We start from the raw sequence: 12,964 nt of genomic DNA, 5'->3' as shown, positions 1-12,964 counted from the left end.
TTTAGTGGATACATCTCGAAATTCTATACGTTCACAAAGTGGTTCCATAGAAAACCGACATTTTGAGTGTCATTTGTAAAAAGACAAATTTTTCTGTAAGAAAAAGTTGTGTACGAGACGTTTTGTTTATCTTTTTCACACAAGTCACAAAAAAATGTCGTTTTTCGCAAGATTTGATGTGCGCACGTAACATGTTGATATGTAAGAGAGAAATTTTTTGTTCGAATTTTTTGAACATTTCAAAAAAAAAAATCCGGTGGCAGGAGCATATGCTCCCATGTGCCGAATTGAATTTCCGTTATAACTATTACAACACAATATAAATAGTTTATCAAATGGTTCATCAAGTAGCACACAATTCAACACACAATAGCAATTTTTTCATCACCTACAACAACATAGAATCAAGTACACGACCTTCCTATTTGCCTTACATTCCATTCCCACCTCTCCTCGATGAGATCCTTTTGAAGATCTTCGTCACATCAGAGTCTCAAATGTTGTGGTAGGCCTCAACGAAGCGTGTAAATTGGTCTCCACCTCGCCTTCGCCGCACTGGATGTCCCATCAAGTCATAGGTGCCATAGACCACATTTTGGCCATGCCCATTCTCGATCGTGCGATTCTATAGAAAAAAAATCATATGCATTCCTAAGAATTCAATTCTACAAACTAAATGGTGCACATAGAAAAATCCTATACAAAATTTCTGTAGAATTCTATTAAATCAAACAGGCCCTTATTACTTACGTCATCGGATTCTAGCTTCACTATCGGCTGGTCACTCAGATGGCACGCTCACCACACGCAGTAACTCGATGAAGTAGCATGTACGTCCGGCTACAGTTAGTGCGCGCCTTAACTAATTAAGCTCGTGGCCGATGGAGTAAAAGACTGATGTTTACCGCGCGCGACGACTCGATCGACGGCGAGCCTCAGCTCGCGCGCGCGTACGCGGCGGAGAAGGAATCCGGCGACGCTCCGTGCTCAGTCGTCTGGCCCAGTTTGTTCGCCGAGTCGCTGCCAGAAACGATTTTACCCCGAGCAGGGCCAAAGCCGTTCCATCGCCCTACCGTCGCGTCTTGGCTGTGCTGCACGTCTCCGACCGAAAACGAATATTTTTCAGCCTCCTGCTGAGGACACGTACTGGATACGATAATCAAGTCTTTGACCACGGAATTAGTAATACAGTCCTGCTGACCTCTGGGAGATGAAGTTTGGCAATCAACGCACGAGAATGATGATAACAAGAGTAGAAAAACCTAGCGCCGCCTACTAAGTACTAACAAACCTAGTCGCTGGATCCACGTCCATTTCTTCCATAGATTGGTCTCCTCTTCGGGCCGGCCTCAATAATGTAGAAAGTGGTGGAAAGGCTAATCCATGCATAGAGTTTTTTTAATAAGAATAGTTTTTTAATATATGAGGTTAGGGTTTTGATAACCGTCTTCCCTTTGGCCTTGGTCTTAGTGGAAATGACACCAATGGTGTTGTTGAAATTCTCTAGGTATGGGCCTTTAGATTCCGCATTAGCGGATTGATTTTGTATCTTTTATTATGGTTGCCACGAGGAGAATTGTCCTTGTAATGTTTGTCTCGGCTGCTATGACTACAACGGCGATTCGTACTCTCGGCTCCTCAACGTCACCGATCGGCTACTCAGTTGTTTTTTCATGGCATACTGATGTTAGTGCTCTTGCTGATGTTGATTGGCTACTCTAACGGTTATGTGCGTGCATGTCTTGGCATGCTGCTGGAATTAGAATTATGAGAGAGCCTTCGTTTGTATGTGTTGGTCTGTGGTTTGCTATCTATGTTATTTTTTCTTCGGCTGCCTTGAGAGAAGTACGGGATTGTGTCATGGGACAAGAAAGGCTTTAAAGATCTCGAATATTTGCTCGTTTCTTTTAAACTTTATTTATAATTGCAAATTATGTACTATTTGCTACTACAAATATTTTTTTCAAGAATTTTGCTACTATAAATATAAATACTTTTAGACATGTTTAATGAAAACGGAGGATACAATATGACATTGATTGTCAAAGAAGACGAGAACGATCATCATTGATATATAATCGGTGGTCTTGTGGCGGCCAGGCCAGACCTGACCATGCAACATGCGCACGGTTGCAAGAAGGGCGTAGAAATCAACAACAACACGATAGATGCGTAGAAGGCAGGCAGGCATTCGTGCTACGAAATGAAGCGGGGGAAACTACCAGGAAACCATGAGCGAACAAAAGCACAAGGTAACGGCGAGAAGATCAGAGGAGACGCAAGAAATGTCAAGTGGAAGACCCAGGAACTATCGGGGTCGCCGAGAAGGAAAGCCAGCATACCGCGCACAAGTCAGGCAGCGATCTGAGATGGTTGCCACGGAATCATCATATATCGGCTCGATGGTTCATGCCAAAAGAAGAAGATTTGAGTCGTCAGGGAGGACGGGATGCCAGCCGGACGCCGGACGGGGCGAGAAGCGCCGTCGCGCCACCATCACGAACTCCGACCGGCACACGCGGCTTCCGTGCGAAGGTCAAGCTTTTTTCCACGGCGCCAGCAGTAGCTTGTCGAAAAGGACGCGAAAAGAGGTGAATCCGAAGGAGAACTGTCGAGACAAGACGGTGCTCCACTTGTGTGTCCGTACTCAAGGCAGCATAATAATGCGTCCAGCTCATTTGTTGGCATGGCACGAGCTATTTGGTACTGCTAGATCGGGAGGCCCCACGCGGCGTTACGGACGCATATCAAATAGATAAACATAAGGGCATCTCCAGAGTTGTCCCGAGCGTTTGTTTGCGTCGTTCCGTGGACATATTTTGTTCGCGCGACTGTTTGCATCTGAGTGTGCTTCTATTTTTAGATTTGCAACATATTTAGAAAGCATGGAAAGTAGTACATTCAAACTATATAAAGTAGTTTTAAAAGCCTAGAATACTTGCTGCCTGACGGGCCAGCTCCGTCGTTGCGTCGCTCCCTCGTCTCCTTCTCCGCCGCCTACCGTGTGGCCGCTAGGGCTCGGTGCGCCGCCGCGTCCTCTAGCAGGCACTGTCGCAGTCTCGCGTTGGCGGCGTCATCCTTGAGCTTCTCGAAGGACTCGACTATAGCCCTCTGCTCCGCCGTGATATGTCGGAGTCGGAGTCCCTCTACGGCTGCGGCGGCCGCGACCCTGCGTTGTTCCATCTCAGCGTCGAACGCCGCATGGGCCGCCCGCTCCTCCTCTACTTCCTTCTTCGCTTCAGCCAGGGCCTCGACGTCCCTGACCGGGTCGAGGAGGTCGGTGATGTCGTCGTCGTCGAACTTCTCGTCGGAGCTCGAGGCCGAGTGTGGTGACCCTGCATACCACTGCATGTTGTAGTATGCCAGTCGTTGATATAACATTCACGAAGTACCATTCCGCAAATATTACATCCCTCAGATTAGTACAACAGAACATAGCAGGATCCATAACTCATTCACATATTATTACAATTAACATACACAAGTCGTCTCGGAGCTCCTCTTGGGTCCTAAGAGGATAACTCCTGGGTTCGAGGCGAACCCAACTTAACTTACAATACCATAGTCTCATTAAACTAAACATTTATTTAATCGAGCAGCTAAATACTAAGAGTTCGGGCTGCTCGGTTACTACTACTACTGGTATCTCTAGGCTTGATCTCCTCCGGAAGCCTCCCCGGTTCCGTAGACTATGAGATAGTCTACGCCTTCAACACCTCCTGAGAGGTCTGGTTCCTCGTAGCCGATGATCTCGGCTCCTTCATTGTTGTTGTAGTCCTCCTCCAGATGATTCAGACAATCTAAGCAGGGGATTTAAGAGTGGTATGAGTACGAGCGTACTCAACAAGTTCATTATAGATAAGAGGTGTTTAATGCACTAGCTACGATATTAGACCAGAAAGTCTAATACCAATGCAAGTTTTGATAAACATTTCTTCAAGAGATTGCTTTTATTTCAAAGAGCTATGTCCGTCAGCCTTCACCGGTTTACTAGAACTTCATGGAGCTCCTTTCCGGCCGCGTTCGCAGTTCCTCAATCCCGGAACGAGGAGTGACAGTCACAGCTTCTTACCCTCTGCAGAGGTGTGTTGCTTTACCCATAAGAGATCTTAACCTTGGTGCCAACCGGGCAGCTTTCCGTCCACACTTCCTTAGGTGTGAGGCCCGGTATAAGGTCTAGCCAATCATGTTCCTCCGCTACCTCGAACACCCACCCTTTGTTGCATGCGCCGACCCTGGGTCCACGTCGGTCCCATTATTCCCGTAATTTCAGGGTGGACCCCGACCACGACAACAGTGCTGGGCTCTACCATACACTCCTACGCCGGTGGCTGCAACCCATCATAGACCGCAATACCGTGGGGAATTAGAATGGGATCCCCACCCTACCGCTTGCACTTCGAACGACAAGTGTCTACGGACTTTGCCGTGGGGACTTAAGGCTTCCCCAGCCTACCGCTTGCCGCCGACAGATACAAGTGTCTACGGTAAAGCGCATCCGTTGATGAACGAGAGGTGGAAACACTTTTGACTACTCCGTCCCACTCCAGATCTTATGGTTAACACGGGTATTACGGCACAAGAATCACTGGCGACATTTGTTGTTTAATCCTAGATGGATATAAACCCGTGCAATGGAACCTCCACCATATCAACACAATCCATGGTTCCATTGCCCACCACATAGTCATATTCATAGTTATGAAAGTAGTGGTTTTGATTTTTGTGCAATAGTGATAACCATAATACTTTGCAAGTAATTTGATAAAAATACTCAAATGACATGAGCAAGTGATGAACTTGCTGAACACTGCAAAGTTTTTGCAGTTGGAAGGTGTGGACTGACCCTTGTCCTCTTGTTCTGAAAAATAGCATCATTGTCCGATAAGGGCAATGGTTAAAGAAGCAATTATGCATGATTCCATTTTTAGGGTTTGTTCCCCCCTTCCGATGTCGTTATTATTTCATGTAAGAGGTTAATACTAAGAATAATTTGGGGATACATGTTTTAAAGTAAAATACAACCTTGAAATGTTGTCAAGGTGTTTTTAAAGTCCAAATTCATTAATGGACTTATTTTTATTATAAAAAATTATATGTGTGATTTAAATGATTATTTAAATCACCAAATGAAGGCGTATTCTTAGTTGTCTTCAAAAATTCTCTTTGATATTTTATTCAGGTAGAGAATTTTATGTTGATCAATTTTCATATTTTTAATTATTTTTTTAGAGTTATAATTAATTTCTATGAAATTTCCAAGTTTCTGGTTTATTTGGTATTTGTGAAATACCAAATTTGCCCCTGGGCCCACCTGTCAGAGTGGCCCAGCGGGTTGGGCTAAACCGACTCGGGTCCAACCGACCCGAGCGGTCGCTCACTCGCCTACCCCCTCGCGCCGCTCGACCTAACCCTAATCCTCTCCCGTCGCTCTGGCGATCCGTGGTCGCCGCCGTCGCCGAATTAATCCGGCCGTCTCCGGCCATCTCCGGCGGTGAGATTGGTCGCATCCGACTCGCCTTTCGACGGCGCATCGGATGGTCCGCGTCGATTTGCGATTGGAGGCCCTCCTCGTTCGCCCCAACCCTCTGCGACTAGGGTTGCGCGGTTTCGCGGCGATTCGCCGCTCGCCGACGTCCTCGGCGTTATGGTGCCCTCCGCGGTCCCGCCGCGGTGGTGCTGGGTGCCGCAGCCGCTGGTCCGGGCTTGGCTTGGCCTGGCTTTGGCGCCGCCGTGCGCCCGGCGTGTGCCGCCGTGGTTGCCATGGCCGTGTCCTTCGTCTGCTCACCTGTAAGTGCTGTTCTCTCTCTCTTGCTTCTGTTCCTCCCCCTTCTTCTAGCTAGAGATGCGGCTGCTCCTCCTTATGGAGAGCCATGCCATCTTTGTTACTCTTGCGCTACTAGGCTGCTTCTTCTTTGTGTTCTTTGTTGTTGCGGTCGTATCTTTCTTTGTGCCTTTTTCTTTGTTGCCATGAATTGCTAGCCGTCTTGCTCTTTTACTTTGCTCTATGCACTTTTGTTGTATGCTATACTCATACCGTGGCCCTTCGTGATTGCTCATGAGCATCCGGTGATGCTCATGGCCTCTTGCTGGCTCCTCTGTGATACTTACGCCACTAGGATATCCTGTGTGTGCATAATCTTGTCCCTGGCTTGATCATTATGCATGATCCTTGTAGTATGCAAGTGCCAGTGTCTCTGTTCTTGATGCTATCCTCACCAGTTACTCAAGTGTATTCATTTATGGTGTTCTGGCTTGTTTGCAATGTGCAATTCTTGTAAATTTACAAGAGCCAGTGCCCCAGAGTGCTCTTCTGTGTGCTTAGTGATGCTCTAGCATGCCTTAGCATGCTATGGCAGGCTCTAGTGTTCATGTGATCATTAACTGTTGGTCAGTGAATGGTTTAATTGTTGCCTGTGCCTTGCTGTTACTTGACTCTATGTATATGTGTGGCACAGATCAGTGCAAATGCTTGCTCAAGCATCAGCTGACACTTGCAGTGATCCACTGGATCATTAGCATGTGTCTGTGTTATTGTTTACTTGTTAATCTCAATTATCTATGTTTGCTTTAATTGATGAAGTGGATAATTGATGTGAACTATACAGTGATGATCATCACAGTTGGTTGGATTAGGCTAGATGGATGCCCACAGTGATTGGGAACCCTAGCCCTTCTTTGAACCCAATCAGGGTGATGATATATGTATTTGGCTTGTTGGTGTGGTTGATCTAGGGTTTGAGGTGACCCTGGCAGTAGTTATGTGCTGCCCTAGGGTAGCTCCCCTATTTGTTGGCTTGTTGTTGCTTACCAAATGTTTTCTGGGTGATCCATTTATTGGATTGCCAGTGACTCTTGATGTTGAAATCAAATGCAGACGATTCTGCATCCGAGTCCGATGGTCAATTAGTCGTAGGTGCTAGGTGTGTGGGTTAGGCTAGTCTATGACTTCATCTTTTGCTGGATTTCTTCAGTTATGCACTGATTTGCATGACTGATGTTCCCATAGGATGATTTCCTAGAGTCTTTACCCATATTTGCTTGCACCAAATGGCTTTGTAGCCAGATGATGACACAAACAGGGTTTTCTACCCTTCTGTGCTCCTGTGATGCATTGTATGCTTATTTATGAGCAAAACTTGGTTTTGCTCAGGTTGATTTGGTTTATACCTCACTCCAGCTCCTAGATTGTTTGTTGGTGTAGAGGATTGCTTCAGGTTTGAGCTTGTGCTTGCCCTGCTCCTCCTTGCAATCTTGTGTGGCTTGATTCAGTGCTGTGGTGAGTTAAGCAGATTGAACAGCAGTGGCTGTTCTTGTGTTCTTGTGTTCTTGTGTTCTTGGTGACTTACCCAATGAAGCCTGCCGATGAATGAGCTAGGGTTTGGCTCAAAAAGGTTATATATGATGCCCTCTTGCTCTCTCTGGTCGACAGCTTGGCCTGGTCACTTTGGTGACTCTCCCTGACTGTGTGTGCTGTTGAGCATGCACACTGCCTGGTGAGCAGTGTGGCTGTGTGTGTGTGCACCTGATACTCTGAACTTGGTTTGGAGCTGATCAGCTCGGCAGAGCTGATCCATATCCATAATTTTCCATTTCTTTTTAACCTGCCAAGTGGCTATGCCACTTGGCATAACTTCTTTTTGTTTTAATTATGTGCAGGGATCAACAATTGATCAAAATGGATATGAAGTTCATCAAATCCAAGATCAAGTGAAGATGATCTTGTAGTATTTAGACTAGGATCCATCCATGTACTTTTCTTTTTATTATCTTTTATTTTTCAATTTCTCCAATTCTTGTAATGTAATGTAATATTCATTTATTTCCATTATGAATATTGTAAAGACAATGTATATTGTGGGTTAATCAATAAAGCTCAAGGTTTTCTCTAATGAGCTTGTCTTATTGTTTAAATTGTTCATAATGTGTGTTATGTATTATTTACTTAATGAATTTCCTCACAATTCAAATATTTATTGTATTATTTAATATTTGAATTTGAAATTCAAATTCAACTTTGGTTTGAATTCAACCATGTCACTTAATTTAGAATTCAATCATGCAACTTAAGTTTGATGCAAACTCTCCCCTCTCTACTCAAAACCCTAAACTAGTTAAGTGAGATAAAAGTTTGTCTCACTCTCGAAACCCTAACCTCGTAAGGTGTCGAGAGAGAAACTTGTTCCCCTTCGATGCGCTTTTATCTACAAGCGCAAAACGTCCCCAGAATTTACCATGCAATGCACATCCCTTTCTAAACTCTACCCCTCGATCGTCTCTAAACCTGGGACATTACAGCCTTTCCCCCTTAAAGAAAACTTCGTCCCGAAGTTGTGGTTGTAATACCTGAGCAGCTCGGGGTATGTTTTCCTCAGGTCTTCCTCTTTTTCCCAGGTGGCTTCCCTCTCGGGGTGATGTTTCCATTGTATCTTGCAATACTTGATAGCTTTATTTCTGAGTTGTTTCCAGCTCTCCTCGAGAATCTTAGCTGGCTTCTCGATGTATGTCAAGTCCGCCGCAACTCGAGCTCATCATGTGATATTGGTTCATCTGGGGTCTTCAAACATTTCCGCAGTTGTGACACATGGAACACGTTGTGAACTTGAGCTAGCCTTCCCGGTAAATCCAACTCAAAGGCTAAACCCCTGTTCTGACTTAGTATCTTGAAAGGTCCTATATATCTAGGACTGAGTTTTCCTTTTACTCCAAACCTCTGGAGTCCTTTCATCGGGCTTACCTTAAGATAAACCATGTCTCCAACTTGTGGTTCCCATGTCCTTCTCTTCTGATCGGCATAACTCTTTTGCCGACTTTGGGCTATCTTAAGCCTGTCTCTGATAATGTCAATGATTTGTTGTTTTTCCTTGACATAATCAGGGTTGAACTCTTTGCTTGCTCCGGCGTCATACCAACATATTGGTGATCTACACTTCCTTCCATACAGAGCTTCAAATGGTGCCATCTTGATGCTGCTTTGATAACTATTGTTGTATGAAAACTCTGCTAGTGGTAAGTGTTCTTCCCACGATCCTCCGAAGTCTAGGACACAAGCCCTAAGCATATCTTCTAAGATCTGATTGGTTCTCTCGGTTTGTCCACCGGTCTGGGGATGATAAGCGGTACTATAATCCAACTTGGATCCTAAAGCTTCGTGAAGCTGCTTCCAGAATGCTGATGTGAACACGGATCCTCGATCCGAGACTATCTTCTTAGGCACTCCATGCTTACTCACGATCTCTTTGATGTAAAGATCGATAAGTTTCTCTCCTTTATCCTGCTGGTTTACCGCTAATAAGTGTGCACTTTTCGTCAACCGGTCCACAATTACCCATATCATGTCCTTCTTTTTATTAGTCATGGGTAGTCCGGTGATGAAATCCATCCCTATTTCCTCCCATTTCCACTCCGGAATAGGTAAAGGTTGTAACTTCCCTGCCGGACTCTGGTGTTCAGCCTTCACTCGGCGGCATGTATGGCATTCTCGCCACATATCGTGCTATCTCCCTCTTCATGTTATTCCACCAGAATAGTTCCTTTAGGTCCATGTACATCTTTGTACTTCCCGGATGTATGGAATATGGTGTTTGATGAGCTTCCCGGAGTATTACTTCCTTAATTTCAGCAATATCCGGAACGCAAATTCTCTTCTGGAACCATAAAGATCCAGATTCTCCGCGATGAAATTCTGAGGGTCTTCCTTCATCTATTCTTCTCATCTCTTCTACAATGAATGGATCGTCCAACTGACCCATCATTATCTCATTCTTCAAGTTGACATTAAGCTCATCGGCTACTTGCAACGCCGATAATCCTTCATGGGCTTCCTTCTCCCAAAGTTGTATTTGGGCTTGACTTATTTCCTTCCTCAACTCCGGTGATATTTCTTGTTCAACTCCTCCAAGATTTCTCTTCCTACTCATGCCTCGCTACAACATTAGCCTTCCCTGGTGTGTAATTGATTGTCAGATCATAATCCTTGATCAATTCTAGCCATCTTTTCTGCCTCATGTTGAGTTCTTTTTGAGTGAAGAAATATTTGAGGCTTTTATGATCTGTATAGAGCTCACACTTCGCTCCATAGAGAAAATGTCTCCAAGTTTTGAGTGCAAAAACGACAGCTGCTAATTCCAAGTCATGTGTTGGATAATTCACTTCATGAGGTCTGAGTTGCCTCGATCCATAGGATATCACTTTCCGATCTTGCATGAGTACGCAACCCAATCCATGTTTGGATGCGTCACAGTACACGGTGTAGTCCTTGCCAACTTCAGGAACCGCTAACACCGGTGCCGTGGTGAGTTTCTCTTTTAGAGTTTGAAAGCTCTTCTCACACTCCTCGGTCCACACAAATGGTGTGTTCTTCCTTAGCAACTTTGTCATTGGTCCTGCTATCTTAGAGAATCCTTCAATGAATCTCCGATAATATCCTGCCATTCCTAGGAATCCTCGGATTTCCTTGACAGTCTTGGGTGCTTCCCATTCTAGAACTGCTGCTACCTTACTCGGGTTAACAGCTATTCCATCTTTACTGATAACATGACCAAGAAATTCCACTTGATCTAGCCAAAATTCACACTTACTAAGTTTGGCATAAAGTTGATGTTCCCTTAGTGTTTGCAACACTAACCTCAAATGTTCGGCATGTTCTGCCTTGTTCTTGGAGTATATTAGAATATCATCGATAAATACGATGACAAACTTGTCTAAATATGGCATGAAGATCTTATTCATGAGATTCATGAATATTGTCAGCATTGGTTAATCCAAAAGGTACTACAAGGTATTCATGGTGTCCATACCTTGAGACAAAGGCAGTTTTCGGAACGTCCTCCTTCTTGATCTTTATCTGGTGATAACCCGATCTTAGATCAATCTTGGAAAAGACTCCCGCGCCTCTCACTTGATCAAATAGATCTTGTATTCTAGGAAGTGGATACTTGTTTTTGATTGTGACGTTGTTCAGATTCCTGTAATCTCCGCACATCCTTCTTCCTCCATCTCTTTTATCCACGAAGATCACAGGTGATCCCCATGGTGAAACACTCTCTTGAATGAATCCTTTCTGTTCCAAATCATCCAATTGCTCCTTAAGTTCTTTCAACTCCTTGGGCCCCATCTTATATGGTGCTTTGGCAATCGGAGTTGTTCCTGGGATTAGGTCGATAGTGAATTCTATCTCCCTATCTGGTGGCATACCAGGTAATTCCGCAGGAAACACATACTGGAATTCATTTACTACAGGTATATCTTCTAACTTCACCTCTTTCATGCTATTCAGCTGTAGCTCAACTTCAATCTGTGTATGTTTGTCGCCTTGGTAGATCATTCTACTTCCATCGGGGCTTTTCAAAGACACCGTTTTGTTCACACAGTCGATCAATGCTCCATTAGCTTCTAACCAGTTCATACCAAGAATGACATCAATGTCCTTCATCGGTAAAATGAACAGGTCCGCGTCAAACGCGCACTTATTGATCATAATGACTTGTTTTTGTTTGGCATGGGTTACTACTATCGTTCCCCCCGCAGAAAGTATGGTTATGGGTGTGTCTAACTTAGTGCAACTAATCCCATGTTTGGTGATGAATTGTTGAGAAATGAATGATGTAGTTGCACCAGTATCAAAAAGTACTTTGCGAGGATGAGTGAGTATCTGGAGCGTACCTATCACCGCCTGGTCAGAGTTGACCACCTCCTCCCGGGCCCAGTGCAGTTCAGCTTGCCGAAGGGCTTCTTATTCTTCCAGTTGCCTCCGGTGTTTCCTCCTCGACCTCCTCCTCCTCCAGACTGACCTCCTCCGGTATTTCTCTTGGGGCAGTCCTTCAGCATGTGCCCCTCCTGGCGACAACCAAAGCATATAATCCTTGGCTTCTTACAGTCCTTGGCCAAATGCCCTGTGAATCCACAGCTTCTGCAAATAATTTGATTTGCAGTCTGGAACGCTTGGTTCTTCCTACTACCGTAGTAGTTGCTGTTGTTGTTGTTGTTGCTGTATCTGGGCTTGAAACTCAGGCTGGTATTAGGCTTGTTACTAACAAACCTCTTAGGCTCAAACTTGGCCTTTTTCCTCTTCTCCTCCTGTAGTTGCTTGAAATCATCTTCTAGAGTGATGGCTGCATCCACCAACTCTTGAAATTCCGTCGCTCTCATCATACGGAGCTGAACCTTGAACTGGGGACTTAACCCCCTCAGAAATCTCTTTTTCTTCTTGTCCTCGGTGTTGACTTCCTCAACAGCGTACCGGGACAATTTAGAGAACTCCCTGACATAGGTCAGGATTGCCTTGTCCTTCTGCTCGAGACTTTCAAACTCTCGACGCTTCAACTCCACAATACTCTCAGGGACATTGGATTCCCTGAATTTCCTCGTGAATTCCTCCCAGGTAAATACCTTTCCAGCCGGGTAAACGACTACAATATTGTCCCACCATGATGCGGCAGGTCCACACAGCAGATGGGTAGCATAACGAACCTTCTCTTGGTCGTTACATCCAACGGTGTTGAGCTTTCGCTCAGTATCCATCAGCCAATCTTCCGCGTCCATTGGCTCGGGCGCGTATGCGAAAGATATCGGCTTGGTGTTTTGGAAGTCCGCTAATGTGACTCCCGGGTTCTCAGGTCTCTCCACCCTGTGTTGCTGCAACAAATCCTGAAAGAATTTGTTCTGCTGCTCCAGTGTTACACGCTGTCGCTCCTCCACCAGCTGCATGTACTGGATGAAATTTTGCTGCGTCATGGGTGGTGGTGGTGGTGGAAACTGATCTCTGGCTGCACCCTCAGCCTCTTCCTTTTGTTTTGCTTCGCGCTCCATGCGCTGCGCTTCAGTCTCGTTTCCTAACGTTCCCGACATAATCCCCCTAGTTCTGCAACACAAGATGATACTCATAATTACTCCATGCGCAAGTTTTCTGAGCTCAACTTTGTGCACAGAACTAGTCACGCAATGGAAATCAAGAAGTAAATCC

This window comes from Lolium perenne, chromosome 4 (genome assembly GCF_019359855.2).
Source record: "Lolium perenne isolate Kyuss_39 chromosome 4, Kyuss_2.0, whole genome shotgun sequence".
In the NCBI taxonomy this organism is placed as follows: domain Eukaryota; kingdom Viridiplantae; phylum Streptophyta; class Magnoliopsida; order Poales; family Poaceae; genus Lolium; species Lolium perenne.
This window is presented reverse-complemented; position numbering follows the sequence as displayed.